Consider the following 11,961-nt stretch of genomic DNA (forward strand, 5'->3'; position numbering starts at 1 on the left):
AAAATCCGATCAGCTTACCTTTGAACAACTGGCCCCAGAGTATCAGTCAGATCGCGGATTCATATGCAGTTATTCATATGTTAGCGTTTATGTGGAAGTGAAAGTCCGTGACAAGTAAGTTTTCTTCTATGTTGTTGTCGTCAATGCAGATTATTACAATGTACCGCAGCTGTGTTAACTTTGATGCACCGAGATCTGTTTGAGTGATATTTGATAATGTTTTATGAGCAGGTGCCGTTAGCATCGCGGCTAATATGTTTAATGTTTACTTGTTTATTCTTTCAAAAGTGCAACATTTCTGCTTAATTATTGCTTTACTAACAATACAGTATCATTTCTATATTCAATTTATTATTGTTGTTTTGTAGTATTTACTTCATTATGCAGTTTGTTATTATCTTATGCTGATATTTTTAAGTTGTGTAACTTAATGGTAAAGTTAGTTGTTTATCATTGATGTTTGTAATCTCTTATGTTTTTTACGTGTTATATTTAGACAATCATTATTTATTATTTCTGTTATCATGTTTCAGAATATTACCTCAAGTACACCACTATGTGAAAATGGTCACTCTTGTGCAATACATGACCAAATCTGATGACTCCCAACTCCCCGACCAAAGTACTGCAGCAGTCAATAACATATCCACAAGAGTTAAATGGGGCACTTTCTATATGGTAATATGGAGAATTGCATTCTACACTCTAAACAGATTAAAAATGTTGTTTTGATGTTAGAAACAACACAAACAGTGTTAGTTTTGGGACAACACACTAAATGCATTGTCCCAAAACAGACAAATCTCTGTTATTATTGGAACAACACATTTTGTGTTACTTTAAATACAAGTGTTGTCACTTTTATTTATTTTAACACAAAGTGACACATAATATGTTAAAATTGCACATAATGTGTTAAAGCGCATAACACAAAAAATGTGTAAAAAAATTAACACATGCTTTTACAGAGTGTAATATTAATTATTAAATAATTAACTGCACAAGTAATTTTTACTTAAACCTAAACATCAGTATGTTATACCTACTGATTAGTTAATCATTTATCTTAGTAGTGACTACAGTGTTAACCATTTGTTCTGCACTTCGATTTATTTTGTTTGTGGGCTTGTGTTTGTCATAGCAATATCAGGTACCACATGCAGCATGACTTGTTTAATCAGACTATTATTTTATTAACTAATTCAACTTTACAAACAATGCTTTGTCTGTCAAAGTCATTTATATGTGCAACATCTGACAGCATTGAATTTTCATCAGCCATTACTGTAAAGGATTGCAAATTTGTTTGAATTTATAAGGTCTGTATTTATTCATTTTTTGAAGGACTTTTATTATGATACGGCCTTAGCGTGGATTGGCGTGTATAAAGCACGCTCTGTTTGCGCTAGGTGTGTGTGTGTTTAACTTTGCGGAGGACGCAGTCCGAAAGGCACGACGGTTTTCTCCCCCCATTAAGTCTTGTGCATCCCACTTGAGGGTTATAAGGTATATGTTTTGTTTTTGTATTGTTTATTGTGATGTTAGTTAATGTGTTTGAGTGACAGTGTTTGTTTTTATCTGTCTGTTTTGTTGTAGCTCTTACGGTGTCTACATGAGTGTTACGAATAAAACGCTAATGAAAAACATCAGTTAATGAGTATTGACCATCAATCGAGTGGGGTAGCTACAGTAAGAGCTTGGCCATTCATCGTTCGAGTCTGCTGCATACCAATTGGTGTCCATGCTGACGGGTCTCTGAGCAGTGAGTGTTCACGGGCAGCAGGTCGATTTCTGATGGTTAAAGGAAAAATATGCTTCGTTTGTGGATAACTATGGTTGAAATTAAGGACTAAACGATACACTACGGACTCTGAAAGACTGTGTTCTTCCTCAGGTGACATTTTTCGACGCACCTTTCCAGCTGTAAAGGAATATTAAGGTGAAATAGTTAACCAAACAAAAGACATTTACGTTTAAACAAGGTTTTTTAATGTTTAAGGTTTTTTGAAAGACCAAATTATTTGTTGTGGTTGAAAGTGATATTTATATAAGTTTTAAGGGAAATATTTGTATTTAAAAGGGGTTATTTAAAAACCAAACATTTGATATTAATGTCCAAGGCTACATGATTACACCCTGGAAATTTAATTGATATTTTAATTGTGTTGGACATTTTTATATTACTGTGTGTTAATTCGGTGAATGACAAGAGCTGAACAAAAATGACAGAGTCAAACTTTGATCAGGTTGAATGTGAAAGGTTGATTAGTAATCTTCAACAGGATATTGAAACCCTTAATAATGAGTATCAAACATCAACAGAGATTTCAAAGAGACAACAGATAACTGAGACAATTGAGTTTAAAGAACAGACTTTGAGTGAGCTTAAAGGTAAACTTCGAGCAGAACAAACCTTGAGTGAACTTAACAGTAAACTTCGAGAAGATCTAACAGAATCTCAAGGTACTCGACGTTCTGTTCGTCCACGAAATCCCACAGAAAAAATGCTTGCTTTTCAAAATGAGGAAGCTTTAAAGAAAGAAAGAAAGCTTAATTCTATGTATGAATACTGGAAAATGTTAGCACGTAAAACAAGAGTTCAACTCAAGTCTGATCTTACTGAGAGTCAGTTAGCAACCCTTATTGATACTCTAGAAGATGAAAAGGATAAGGTTATGCGTGTCTATGTTGACATTAGAAATCACGTCACGCCATCTACTGAACTGAGACGTCGTGTTGATGCTTGCGAGGCAGTGACAACAGATTTAATAAAGGTTGCCTATGAAAGAATATCAGGCATTGATGAATTTGATGTAGAGCAAGTAAAACATCGTTTAAAGGATCTACTCGAATCCAGCTATGCTCGTTCTATATATGGGTCCACGGTTTCTCGAATTAGTCACAAATCTAGTTCTCAGTTAAGTCATCATGCTGCATCTTCATGTGTAGCGTCAAAACATGCTGAAGCAGCTGCAGAATTGGCGGCAAAGGAAGTGGAGTATAAAATGCTAATGGAGGAAAATAAACGGAAGAAGAAAATTCAAGATTTGCAAGAAAAACAAGAGAGAGACTTAGATGCTCAAAAACGCGAACTAGAGCAGCTACAAGCGGAAAAGGATTTGAAAGTAGCGCAGGCAAGGTTTGAGGCTTATAATCGGATAACAGTGCAGGACGTTGACCATCCTTTAACAAACCGTGTTATCATGGAACAACATTGTCTGCCTCCAAGCCTTTCTAGCCAACCTGCTAATGATATATCTCTTTCTCAAACTGAATTGCCTTCTCTTGTTCAAGCCTTACAAGACAGTATAAATTTGAACAGATTACCAGCTCCAGAACCCTTTGTGTTTAATGGTGACCCCATTCAGTATGTTGAGTGGAAGGCTTCCTTTATGTCATTGATTGATCGGAAAAGTATATCTGCTGCTGATAAACTTTATTATCTAAAAAGGTATGTGGGTGGATCGGCATATAAAACCCTTGATGGTACCTTCTACAGGAGTGATGACGAAGCTTATAAGGATGCCTGGAGCAAATTGGATAAAAGGTACGGTCAACCATTTGTGATTCAACGCGCTTTTCGCCAGAAGCTTGCAGATTGGCCAAAAATTCAATCAAAGGATGCTATTGGACTTAGAGAATTTTCAGATTTCCTTAATGCTTGTCAGGAGGCCATACCTCATGTTGCAAGTCTACAAATTCTCAATGACTGTGATGAGAACCAAAGGTTAGTTAAAAAATTACCTGATTGGGTGGCTTCGCGCTGGAATCGACAAGTTACGCAAACTTTAAGAGATAATAAGAATTTTCCTGACTTTAAAACCTTTGCGACATTTGTCTCATTAGAGGCAGAGATTAGTTGTAACCCAGTCACGTCATCTTATGCTCTCAGTTTAACATCTGTCAACAGACAAAATCTCAGCGAGTTCAAAGGAAACAAGGCTAATGTCTTTAATACTCAGACTGATTTGGAACATAATAGACCAAATATCATTGAGAAATACGTCAAACCTCCTTGTGTGTTTTGTCAAGATTCTGAACATCAGCTTTATGATTGTTCCAAATTGATGACCAAGACATTGGCAGAACGACGAGCATATGTAAAGGAAAATCATCTTTGTTATGGATGTTTGAAAACTGGTCATAGTGCAAGGGACTGTCATCATCGTCATCTCTGTAACTTGTGTAAAGGGAAACATCCTACTTGCCTTCATGATGATAATTTCAGTAAAACAGAAAGGCTGGCTTCATTAACCGTATCTGCTCCAAGGGAAGAAGATGATTCAACAGCCGTTCTGTCTCTGAGTGTGGCCGGAAAGGGATCATCCTATACCTCGATGGTTGTGCCAGTATGGCTATCATCAGCTAACAACATGAGTACCGAAAAACTTGTTTATGCCTTGCTCGATTCACAGAGTGATACAACCTTTATCGATCAAGAAGTGAGCAATGCCCTACAGGCAGATAAATCTCCAGTCAAGTTGAAATTGACTACCATGACTGAAAAGGATACCATTGTAAAGAGTGAAAGGATTTCAGGACTTCGTGTAAGGGGTTATAGTTCTGCCACTTATATTGATCTCCCTCCTGTATATACTAAGGATTGCATCCCAGTTAACCATGCACACATACCTACGTGTGAAACAGCTAAACGTTGGACTCACTTTTCTGCAATTGTTGATGAGATTCCCTCTTTGAAAGACTGTGAAGCCGGTCTCTTGATTGGCTATAATTGTGCTAGGGCGCTGGCACCAAGACAAACGATTTTAGGAGAGAATGACGAACCTTATGCTGTCAAGACTGATTTGGGTTGGAGCATTGTTGGACCTTCATTACCCAAGCTTGACTCTTCAGGTATTACTAGTCTCTGCCATAGACTTTCAGTTAAAGAAGTTCCTCCACTGGCTCCAGCAGATGCCATACGCATTCTAGAATTTGATTTGAAGGATGCAAATGATGATAAACCTCGTTCTCAAGATGACATTGCCTTTTTAAATAAATTAAGTGACGGAATAAAGGAAAATAGCTCCGGACACTATGAAATAGCTCTTCCTTTTAAAGCAAGACAAAATTTGCCAGATAACAGAAAACTTGCTCTTGTGAGACCTAATCATCAAAAGAGAAAACTGTTAAAGGACCAAAGGTATAAGGAGCACTGTGTGAAATTTATGGAGGAAATCATTGACAGAAGAGAGGCAGAGGAAGTTAAGGATGGAGGGAATCAAGGTGGAAATCGGTACGTTCCAACAAAGGACAATCCTGTAGACCATGTTTCAAGAGGTCTTACTGATGAAGTGCCTTTATCTAATAAGAAGATTGTTCTTCCTGCCAATGAGATTACAGAATTACAACTAAGTGAGTCTGAAGTCAGATGTTCTCAAATACTTTATGCAAAGGCAGTGGAACAGGAAACTATTGTAAATCACCTGTCAAAGTTCTCGTCTTGGTCTCGGGTAATAGGAGCAATTCAACGGCGGATTCGTAAGGACAAGTCAAAGGGACTCTCTACAGTTGAGGAAAGAGGAAAGGCTGAGTGCTTTATAATCAAACTTTTGCAAAGACATGTGTTCGAAACTGAATTCAATGCACTAAGTAAGGGTAGCCAATTGTCATCCTACAATCAATTGTACTACCTTGATCCATTTCTTGATAGTGATTGTGTGCTTAAGGTGGGAGAAAGACTCAGCAACTCTTCTCTTAGTCTGTTGAAACATCTCACAATTATCCCCAAGGACCATTATATCACAGAAATTATCATAGCTGATTGCCATGAAGGAATTAAACATCAAGGTAAAGGATTTACCATCAATGAAATTTGTTTAAAGGGTTTTTGGATCCCAGGGATAAATCATGTTGTAGTCTCCTATGTACATGTCCATCCAAATCTATGGTTGGTTTGCGATGAGACTTAGGGTTCATCTTTTACAAAAATCTTGGAAGAAAGAATGTTTAGGGAAGTTTCTGTAATTGAACGTCCTGTTCAGAAACTGGTTTTATTGTTGGAGACTTAAGTTTTTGTTTTGTTGTTATATTTGGATTTGTATTGTTTGAAGTGTTGTTGTAATTTTGAAATCATTTGTTTATTATAACTCATGATTTGGTGGGAGTGTAAAGGATTGCAAATTTGTTTGAATTTATAAGGTCTGTATTTATTCATTTTTTGAAGGACTTTTATTATGATACGGCCTTAGCGTGGATTGGCGTGTATAAAGCACGCTCTGTTTGCGCTAGGTGTGTGTGTGTGTTTAACTTTGCGGAGGACGCAGTCCGAAAGGCACGACGGTTTTCTCCCCCCATTAAGTCTTGTGCATCCCACTTGAGGGTTATAAGGTATATGTTTTGTTTTTGTATTGTTTATTGTGATGTTAGTTAATGTGTTTGAGTGACAGTGTTTGTTTTTATCTGTCTGTTTTGTTGTAGCTCTTACGGTGTCTACATGAGTGTTACGAATAAAACGCTAATGAAAAACATCAGTTAATGAGTATTGACCATCAATCGAGTGGGGTAGCTACAATTACTCCAGTTTTCATTGTCACAAGATCCCTCAAAATCATTGTAATACGCTGATTTGGGGAACATGAACTATTCTTATTATTTTAAGCAAAATTATAAAGAACTATAATTTTTATAGTTTTGCAATACATATATATTCCAGTATTGTTAAAGCATGCTTTTAAGATATTTAAAAGTATAAATTGTAAAGTCGTTTTATAGAACACTTTGAAAGGAGTTTGTCTTAAATGCTTTTCTATTATAGCTGTCCTAGTTATCTGTATCAGATGTTTCTTTTGTCATGTTCATCAAAAAGCCAATACACTTACAATGAAATCTTTCTTTTCTTTCCTAGAGAGTTCAACCTTTCTGTCTTGAGAGATTCACACCTTTCAGATTCCCAACTTTATGATATTGTTCAGAATTTGGTTGGAGAAAATTAGGAGATTGGGGCAAATGCTGTTCGGTCCAGGCTTGCAGCTATAAATATTCGAGTGCCGCGAAGGAGACTTGGACTGTATGGTTAGAGTAAATACTTTTTACCTACTTAGGTCCCAAGCTTTGGAAGGTTTTGCCCAACAATGTTCAATTTAAGTCTAAACTAAAGACATATCTCTTTAACAAAGGATTCACATAATTCGCCTATTAAATATACGTATGCCGCAATAGTTAGCTTGTCTGGAACAGAGCACACTTTCATCCATTATACTGTATGACACTTGCATTATATGTGATGACTTATGCTAATAGGATTTTGTTTCTCTTTCCCTGTCTCGTCCTAGAACCCAAGGACACTGAGACTGACAGACCCAGTTCCTGCTGCCATGAAGCTCATCACACCATGATCTACTGGCCTCCCATCATCGTGATGCCCTGCCAATGTCTGACCAGCAACCACCCGCTGCTTCCCTTTATTTCTAAATTTTTTTATTCTTAATAAATCGTATAGTATAGTTTTTTATTGGATCGCGTAATTCTGCTTAGTGACAACCAACCACTTATTAGGGCCCGAGCACACCGGGGTGCGAGGACCCTATTGTTTTTGCTCGGTTTATTATTATTAGGGCCCGAGCACACCAGGGTGTGAGGACCCTATTGTTTTTGCTCCGTTTATTCTTCTTCTTCTTCTTCTTCTTCTTCTTCTTCTTCTTCTTCTTCTTCTTCTTCTTCTTCTTCTCCGAAATGGATCGCATTTTTGAGGGCCTAAACATACCCGAAAACTCATGAAAATTTGCACACGCGTCAGAAGTGGCGAAAATTTACATGTAGTATAGGCATCAGAAGTGGGCGTGTAAAAATGGCTCGATAGCGCCACCTGCAAAATTTCAAGAGAACAGCCCCCCCACTACGAAAAACTTACAGATACGAAATTTGGTAGGATCATCTATTACTCCAAGACCTACAAAAAAGTCTCTTGGAGCTAAGCTCTAAACCCCACAGGAAGTCAGCCATTTTGAATTTTCTCTGTCATTTTTTGAAATTTCCAAGCGTCGTACTTTAACGAACTCCTCCTAGAGATTTAATCCGATCATCATCATATTTGGTCAGTATCATCTAAAGGCCTTTGCGATGCTAAATTGCGGAGCTTTTGACTTTTCATTGGAGGGCGTGTCCGTGGCGGCCTGGCAAAGTGTAATGTTTCGCCATGAAACAGGAAGCTGATGTAGTTCAGGCATACATTGTCCGATCTGCCCCAGACTTCACACGTTTGATAAGGGTCCAGGCCTGAACACATCAACATGGCATAATTCAGTAACACTCATAGCGCCACCTAGAGGCAGCAGGAAATACCATGTTTGACGCTGTGACTTACTGCTCCTAGGTATTTAACCATATCAACATCATATTTCACCAGTGTAATCTCCAGACCTTGTGTGATGATAAAAAGCAACGACCTTGACTTTTCATTAAAGGGCGTGTCCGTGGCGGCCTGGCAAAGTATCGCTAATTGAATCGCATTTTGACAGGCTAAACAAGCTCAAAAAGTCATAAAACGTTGCACACACGTCAGAAGTGGCAAAAATTTACATGTGGCATAGGCGCCAGAAGTGGGCGTGCAGAAATGGCTCGATAGCGCCACCTGCAAAATTTCAAGAGAACAGCCCCGCCGCTACGAAAATCCTACAGAAACTAAATTTGGTAGGGTCATATATCACCCAAAGACCTACAAAAAAGTCTCTTGGAGCGAAGCTCTAAACCTCACAGGAAGTCAGCCATTTTGAATTTTTGCTGTGATTTCTGTGCAAATTTTGTCATTTCCAGGCTTCGTACTTTAACGAACTCCTCCTAGAGATTTTGTCAGATCGTCATCATATTTGGTCAATCTCATCTAAACGCCTTTGCGATGTTAAATTGCGGAGCTTTTGACTTTTCGTTGGAAGGTGTGTCCGTGGCGGCCTGACAAAGTTCAGCGTTTTCGCCATGAAACCGGAAGTTGTTATAACTAAGGCATACAATGTCCAATCTGCCCCACACTTCACATGTTTGATAAGAGTCTTGGCCTGAACACATTTCAATGCCAATATTCAGCTTCAGTCCTAGCGCCACCTAGAGGTAGCAGTAAATGCCTTGTTTTACGCTGTGATTCACTGTTCTCAGAGATTTACCAGCAGCCATATCACCCTGTAGCCCAAGACAGCTTGCCCACTGAAGCTAAGCAGGGCTGAGCCTGGTTAGTACTTGGATGGGAGACCACCTGGGAAAACCAGGTTGCTGCTGGTAGAGGTGTTAGTGAGACCAGCAGGGGGTGCTCACCCTGTGGTCTGTATGGGTCCTAATGCCCCAGTATAGTGACGGGGACACTATACTGTCAAAAAAAGCACCGTCCTTCGGATGAGACGTTAAATCGAGGTCCTGACTCTCTGTGGTCATTAAAAATCCCAGGATGTCCTTCGAAAAAGAGTAGGGGTGTGCCCCGGCATCCTGGCCAAACTTGCCCATTGGCCTACTAATCATCCCTCATACTAATTGGCTATATCACTCGGTCTCCTCTCCACTAATAAGCTGGTGTGTGGTGGGCGTTCTGGCGCAATATGGCTGCCGTCGCATCATCCAGGTGGATGCTGCACATTGGTGGTGGTTGAGGAGATTCCCCCATTCATATGTAAAGCGCTTTGAGCACTGGAAAAGCGCTATATATATGTAACTAATTATTATTTTTATATATAATATAATAATTTAATCAAATCATTATCATATCAGGTGAGACTGATGTTAAGCCCTTTGCAATGATAAATTGCGAAGATCTTGACTTTTCGTTGAAGGGCGTGTCCGTGGCGGCCTCGCAAAGAGTGATGTTTCTCCATGAGAAAGCTGTTGTAACTCAGGCATGCAATGTCCGACCTGTCACAGACATCATACGTTTGACAAGGGTCCTGGCCTCAACACATCAATGTTACAACAATCAAATACAATCATAGCGCCACCTGCTGCACAAAGGAGGTGTGGCACTTCAATGTTCCTTTGAATATCCGCCTATATTTACCCACTGAAATTTCAATCCCCCTGGTTCATTGCTTTACTAAGGCCATAGAGTGGTGGTGCACATGCGTGCGAGGGCCCTTCCATCACTGCTTGCAGTTTTAATTATTAGGGCCCGAGCACACCAGGGTGTGAGGACCCTATTGTTTTTGCTCCGTTTATTCTTCTTCTTCTTCTTCTTCTTCTTCTTCTTCTTCTTCTTCTTCTCCGAAATGGATCGGATTTTTGAGGGCCTAAACATACCCGAAAACTCATGAAAATTTGCACACGCGTCCGAAGTGGCGAAAATTTACATGTAGTATAGGCGTCAGAAGTGGGCGTGTAGAAATGGCTCAATAGCGCCACCTGCAAAATTTCAAGAGAACAGCCCCCCTACTACGAAAAACGTACAGACACGAAATTTGGTAGGGTCATCTATTACTCCAAGACCTACAAAAAAGTCTCTCGGAGCTAAGCTCTAAACCCCACAGGAAGTCAGCCATTTTGAATTTTCTCTGTCATTTTTTGACATTTCCAAGCGTCGTACTTTAACGAACTCCTCCTAGAGATTTAATCCGATCATCATCATATTTGGTCAGTATCATCTAAAGGCCTTTGCGATGCTAAATTGCGGAGCTTTTGACTTTTCATTGGAGGGCGTGTCCGTGGCGGCCTGGCAAAGTGTAATGTTTCGCCATGAAACAGGAAGCTGATGTAATTCAAGCATACATTGTCCGATCCGCCCCTGACTTCACACGTTTGATAAGGGTCCAGGCCTGAACACATCAACATGGCATAATTCAGTAACACTCATAGCGCCACCTAGAGGCAGCAGGAAATACCATGTTTGATGCTGTGACTTACTGCTCTTAGGTATTTAACCATATCAACATCATATTTCACCAGTGTAATCTCAAGACCTTGTGTGATGATAAAAAGCAACGACCTTGACTTTTCATTAAAGGGCGTGTCCGTGGCGGCCTGGCAAAGTATCGCTAAATGAATCGCATTTTGACAGGCTAAACAAGCTCAAAAAGTCATAAAACGTTGCACACACGTTAGAAGTGGCAAAAATGTACATGTGGCATAGGCGCCTGAAGTGGGCGTGCAGAAATGGCTCGATAGCGCCACCTGCAAAATTTCAAGAGAACAGCCCCGCCGCTACGAAAATCCTACAGATACGAAATTTGGTAGGGTCATATGTCACCCCAAGACCTACAAAAAAGTCTCTTGGAGCGAAGCTCTAAACCTCACAGGAAGTCAGCCATTTTGAATTTTTGCTGTGATTTCTGTGCAAATTTTGTCATTTCCAGGCTTCGTACTTTAACGAACTCCTCCTAGAGATTTTGTCAGATCGTCATCATATTTGGTCAATCTCATCTAAAGGCCTTTGCGATGTTAAATTGCGGAGCTTTTGACTTTTCGTTGGAAGGTGTGTCCGTGGCGGCCTGACGAAGTTCAGCGTTTTCGCCATGAAACAGGAAGTTGTTATAACTAAGGCATACAATGTCCAATCTGCCCCACACTTCACATGTTTGATAAGAGTCTTGGCCTGAACACATTTCAATGCCAATATTCAGATTCAGTCCTAGCGCCACCTAGAGGTAGCAGGAAATGCCTTGTTTTACGCTGTGATTCACTGTTCTCATAGATTTAATCAGATCATTATCATATCAGGTGAGACTGATCTTAAGCCCTTTGCGATGATAAATTGCGAAGATCTTGACTTTTCGTTGAAGGGCGTGTCCGTGGCGGCCTCGCAAAGAGTGATGTTTCGCCATGAGAAAGCTGTTGTAACTTAGGCATGCAATGTCCGACCTGTCACAGACATCATACGTTTGACAAGGGTCCTGGCCTCAACACATCAATGTTACAACAATCAATTACAATCATAGCGCCACATGCTGCACAAAGGAGGTGTGGAACTTCAAAGTTCCTTTAAATATCCGCCTATATTTACCCACTGAAATTTCAATCCCCCTGGTTCATTGCTTTACTAAGGCCATAGAG

At 39.7% G+C, this 11,961-nt stretch overlaps 1 long non-coding RNA gene and 1 pseudogene across 2 annotated transcripts; both read left to right on the forward strand.

Moving 5' to 3' along the window:
• Window positions 1–7,448, forward strand: LOC135765264 (uncharacterized). 2 transcript variants are annotated; one of them, XR_010540593.2, is made up of 4 exons: window positions 1–114; window positions 534–678; window positions 6,848–7,020; window positions 7,275–7,448. It is a non-coding gene; the product is annotated as an uncharacterized lncRNA (long non-coding RNA). The 2 variants fall into 2 exon arrangements; XR_010540592.2 differs by having other exon boundaries at window positions 6,848–7,014.
• A 1,648-nt stretch (window positions 7,449–9,096) lies between these two features.
• On the forward strand, window positions 9,097–9,213 carry LOC135765278 (5S ribosomal RNA; annotated as a pseudogene).
• Window positions 9,214–11,961: the final 2,748 nt, after the last annotated feature.

The sequence above is a fragment of the Paramisgurnus dabryanus genome, chromosome 11 (assembly GCF_030506205.2).
Source record: "Paramisgurnus dabryanus chromosome 11, PD_genome_1.1, whole genome shotgun sequence".
In the NCBI taxonomy this organism is placed as follows: Eukaryota; Metazoa; Chordata; class Actinopteri; order Cypriniformes; family Cobitidae; genus Paramisgurnus; species Paramisgurnus dabryanus.